This window comes from Chiloscyllium punctatum, chromosome 28, assembly GCF_047496795.1.
Source record: "Chiloscyllium punctatum isolate Juve2018m chromosome 28, sChiPun1.3, whole genome shotgun sequence".
NCBI classification, from domain to species: Eukaryota; Metazoa; Chordata; class Chondrichthyes; order Orectolobiformes; family Hemiscylliidae; genus Chiloscyllium; species Chiloscyllium punctatum.
In genome coordinates this window covers 13,498,859-13,504,032 of record NC_092766.1, presented here as the reverse complement: position 1 = coordinate 13,504,032, position 5,174 = coordinate 13,498,859, and the positions used below count along the sequence as shown (strand labels likewise).

Below are 5,174 nucleotides of genomic sequence, written 5' to 3'. Positions count from 1 at the left end.
CCAGGATGTTGATAGTGGGGGGGGGAGGGGGGATTCAGTGATGGTAACACCATTGAACATCAAGGGGGTGATGGTTAGATTCTCTCTCAATGGGAGCCCCCAGGATGTTGATAGTGGGGGGGGAGGGGGGGGATTCCGTGACGGTAACACCATTGAACGTCAATGGGGCGATGGTTAGATTCTCTCTCAATGGGAACCCCCAGGATGTTGATAGTGGGGGGGGAGGGGGGATTCAGTGACGGTAACACCATTGAACATCAAGGGGGCGATGGTTAGATTCTCTCTCAATGGGAACCCCCAGGATGTTGATAGTGGGGGGGAGGGGGATTCAGTGACGGTAACACCAGTGAACATCAAGGGGGCGATGGTTAGATTCTGTCTCTCATTGGAGGTGGCCATTGCTTGACAGTTATGTGACACGAATGATATTTGTAAGTTACCAGCTCACACTCAGGTGATCAATGTGTGTGGGGGGGGGGGGGGGGGGACCTGACTGTGGAAGAGGGCAGGTCGCTGAATGGTTCCGCGGGGGGGGTGGTCTGGCAGATGTGGAGCTACATATGACAACCTCAGACTGCCTTAATCCCACTGGGAGGGGGAAAGGATCGCTGCAGGGCACAAAGAGCATCATTGATTCTTTGTGTGACACCCCCCCATCCCTCCACCAATGAACCTTGGGTACCATTTCCTCATGGATTAGGGCTATAGATGACTCCCGACCCTTGGGAAATTGACTCCAAACGACCTCCTTCTCGTTGACCCAGATGAAGGGAGGTGTGGCGCTGGGAAAAGGGGACTTTGCCACACCCACTGCGCTGATGTTGCTGAACCAAGAGACCTTGGAGTTGTAGGTTCATAGCTCCTTGAAAGTGGAGTCGCAGGTCGATAGGATAGTGAAGGCAGCGTTTGGTATGTTTCCCTTTATTGGTCAGAGTATTGAGTACAGGGAGTTGGGAGGGTCATGTTGCGGCTGTACAGGACGTTGGTTAGGGGCCACTGTTGGAATATTGCGTGCAATTCTGGTCTCCTTCCTATCGGAAAGATGTTGTGAAACTTGAAAGGGCTCAGAAAAGATTTACAAGGATGTTGGAGGGTTTGAGCTACAGGGAAGAGGCTGAACAGGCTGGGGCTGTTTTCCCTGGAGCGTCGGAGGCTGAGGGGTGACCTTATAGAGGTTTATAAAATCGTGAGGGGGCATGGATAGGGTAAACAGTCATAGTCTTTCCCCCCCCCCTGGGGTCGGGGAGTCCAGAACTAGAGGTTTAGGGTGAGAGGGGGAAGATATAAAAGGGGCCGAAGGGTCAATGTTTTTCATGCAGAGGGTGGTACGCCTGGGGAGCGAGCTGCCAGAGGATGGGGTGGATTGAGTTAAGAACAAAGATAAAGGACCCCAGGAACAGGCCCTTCGGCCCTCCAAACCTGAGCCGATCCCAATCCACTGTCTAAAACCTGCTCCCCACCTCCTCCTGCATCTGCCTGGACACACCTTAAATGAATCTACTGTGCCTGCCTCCACTCCCTCTGTTGGCCACACCTTCCAGGTAGCTAGTGTCCTCTGTATAAAGTCCTTGCCCCGTCTACCCCCCCCCCTTAACCTTTGAACCTCTCACCTTGACCCCGTGACCTCTTGTCACTGAATCCCTCACCCTGTGAGAAAGCTTCTCTCGAGCCACCTTGTTTACACCCTTCGTGACTTTGTCGACCTCAATCAGGTCCCCCCCCCCCTCCTCAATCTCCTTTTCTCTGATGAAAAACAAACCTATCCTACTCAACCTCCCTTCGTAGCTCGCACCTTCCACGCCAGGCAACGTCCACGTAAACCTCCTCTGCCCCCCCCCCTCTCCAAAGCGTCCACCCCCTTTTGGGAATGTGGCGCCCAGAACTGTCCACCGAAATGTGGCCGAACCAATGTTTTAACCAGACGGTGCCAGCTGCTGTACTCAGTGCCCTGTCTGGTGAAGGCTAGTATACCCATATGCCTTCTTGACCACTCTATCTATCCCCCCCCCCCCCCCCCCCTGAGCAACCACCTCCAGGTTACTATGGACCTGCAACTCCCAGCTCCCTCTGCCCACCAACCTCTCCCAAAGCTCTTCCATTTATCGTTATCGTTTTGCTCCAGAGTCAGACTCCCCAAAATGCGCTGACGTCACATCTGCCAGTTCTCCGGCCAACTCTCCAGTCCGTCTCTCTCCTCCTGTCTATTCTCGGACAGCCCCCCTTCTGCTTTCTGCCCCTCCATCAGTCTTCGTGTCACCTGTAAAGTTGCTGATCAGACCCAAGGGTGCCCTCTTCCAGGTCGTTGATGTATATGACAGACAACAGCGGCCCCAGCGCTGACCCCCCCCCTCACCGTGGGACACCACTGGTCACCTTTCCCCATTTCGAGAAACCTCCTACTCTCTGTCTCCTGTTAATTAACCAGTTCTTTGCCCCCCCCTCACTAGAACACCCCGCACACCATGTGACTTTGCATTCTCCTTTGGTCTACCATGGGGAACTTATCAAATGCCTTCCTAAAGTCCATTTGTATGACATCAGCAGTCCTGCCTTCATCTATCAACTTGATGGATGTGGAAGGACTGCTGATATTATGCACATGGAGTTTCGAAGGCTGAGAGGGGATCTGATTGAGATGGATAGGGTTATGAAAGGATTGGGACGCTCTGGGGGCAGGAAACATGTTTCCGCTGAGGGGCGAGGGCCGAACCAGAGGACACAGCTCAAAAATACGGGGTGGACCATTGAGGACAGAGATGAGGAGAAACTTCTTCACCCAGAGAGTGGGGGCTGGGTGGAATGGTCTGTCCCAGAGGGCAGTGGAGGGCCCAGTCTCTGGATTCATTGAAGAAAGAGTTGGATAGAGCTCTCCAGGATCGTGGGATCAAGGGTTATGGAGATAAGGCAGGAACAAGATACTGATTGGGAATGATCAGCCATGATCCTATTGAATGGTGGTGCAGGCTCGATGGGCTGAATGGCCTACTCCTGCACCTATTGGTCTATTGTCAAGTCCTCCTTTGGTGCGGACATGATATCACCCCTGACTAGTAATGCAACTCCTCCCCCCCCCCACACCCCCCCCCTTTTACTTCCCTCCCTGTCCTGTCTGAAGCATCTATATCCTGGAACATTTAGTTGCCCTTCCTTCAACCATATCAATGATCACAGTTTAACATCATACTCCCAGGCCCCAATATGTTTGCCTCCCTTACCCACGATACTCCACGCGTTTCCAGCTGCCAGTGCTTTTGCTTTCAGCTGCCAACTCTTCCCCCTTGGCGATGCCAACCTGGTGATTCTTACAGTCTCCAGTTTCCACCTCACTGTCTCGTCTTGTTCCCAACCCCCCGCCCCACCCACCGCCACATTATGTGAGTTGAACTGAATTGAATCGATTGTCCTGTGTACCGAGGCACAGCGGACAGCTTTGTCTTGCGAGCAAACCAGGCCGGTCACAGAGTGACGTAGCGTCGATCAGTAAATAATAGGTAAACGGCAGCAAAACCCAAACCACGGGGAGAGGTGAATGTGAAGGGTTTGAGAGCCCGTTCAGTCTCCTGACAACAGGAGGGTAGAAACTGCTTTGAAACCGGCTGGTTGGGTGTGTTCAGGATTCCCGTACCTTCTCCCCCCGATGGGAGGAGAGGTCGGAGAAAAACACTGCCAGGGTGGGATGGATCTTGGAGAATGCTGGCGGCCTTTCCCTGGACAGCGGGGCCTGGGAGATAGGTTCGATAGGTGGGAGGGTTGGCCTTTGTGATTGTCCGGGCCGAGTTCCCCCCCACTCTCTGTAACCGTCTCCGATCGTGAATGGTACAGTTGCCCCTAGTCACACACCCAGACACATGGCGCACCCAGAAAAGGGTCGAGTTGCGGCCTTTAAAAAGGGCAGGGATGGGAAGGCATAGAGGCCAAGAACTGGCAAACGGGACCAGATTGGGTGAAGGATATCTGGGTCAGCATGGACGGGGTTGGGCCGAAGGGCCTGTTTCTGTGCTGTATCTCTCAATGACTCTGTGATCTAACCACCCCCCCCCTCCCTTTTCCTCTCCCAGTAGAATGGACACCAGCGAGTACCTGTCCCGTATTGGCTACAGGGGAGCGACCGAGCCCTCACTGGAGAACCTCAAGGCTATCCACCGGCAGCACCTCTTGGCAGTGCCCTTCGGCAGCTTGGCCATTCACTGTGGGGAGGGCATTGAGTTGGTTCTGCCGGCCGTGTACCAGAAGGTGGTCATCCAGAGGAGGGGGGGCTTCTGCTACGAGCTGAACGGCCTCTTCTCCTGGCTCCTGCAGGCCCTGGGCTACCAGGTCCAGCTGGTATCCGGCCGGGTACGCAACGCCTTCACCCAACGCCTGGGCCCACCCAAGGACCACCTCCTCCTGCTGGTGAGAGTCGGCGAGGGCGGCGGGGGGGGGGTGTGGGGGGGGACTGGCAACTGCGGCGCTACCCGCTCTCCAGCCCAGGGCCGACAGCCGAACCGGACGCCACCCTCTACGCTTTCAGCCCCGAACCCCGGGCCTGGGGTGAGTTCAGGGCCATGTGCCGTTACCACCAAACGTCCCCCAGCTCCATCTTCGCCTGCAAGTCCTTCTGCTGCCTCCACCTGCCCGGTGGGCTGATCACCTACAGGGGGCGGCGCCTCATCGAGACAGAGTTCAGTGCCCAGGGGGACCGCCAGGCCACGAGGGAGCTGACCGATGAGGAGATACCCCGGGTCCTGAAGGAGAGGTTCGGCATTGTCCTCACAAACAGGCTGGTGCCCAAGGACGAGGACATACTGCCCCCGGAGGAATACCCCTGATCCGGAACTCGGATGGGGGAACGGGGGGAGGGGGAGGGAGGGAGAGGGCAGTGACGGCACCCTCTCCTCCCAGACCCGGCCGGTCCCCTTTTCCGTCACCCGCGGAGAGAGAATTCAAATAAATGCACGTGGACGGCGCTAGCCAAATGAAAGTTGTTGTTGTAGCTCACAGGCCAATGATGGCTTCATGGTTGCTTAAACCCAACTGGAAAAAAAACCAACACTTCGGGATTTATATCAAAAACCACACACCCGGGAGGGAGTTACACATTGGAATCTAATCGAGGGGTTCGGGGTGGTTTATATACAGAATAACAGATACCCCGGGAGGGAGTTACAGACTGGAATCTAATCGAGGGGTTCGGG

At 55.4% G+C, this 5,174-nt stretch overlaps 1 pseudogene; it reads left to right on the top strand.

Moving 5' to 3' along the window:
- Positions 1–407: 407 nt before the first annotated feature.
- On the top strand, positions 408–4,972 carry LOC140453830 (arylamine N-acetyltransferase, pineal gland isozyme NAT-3-like; annotated as a pseudogene).
- The last annotated feature ends 202 nt before the right edge of the window (positions 4,973–5,174 follow it).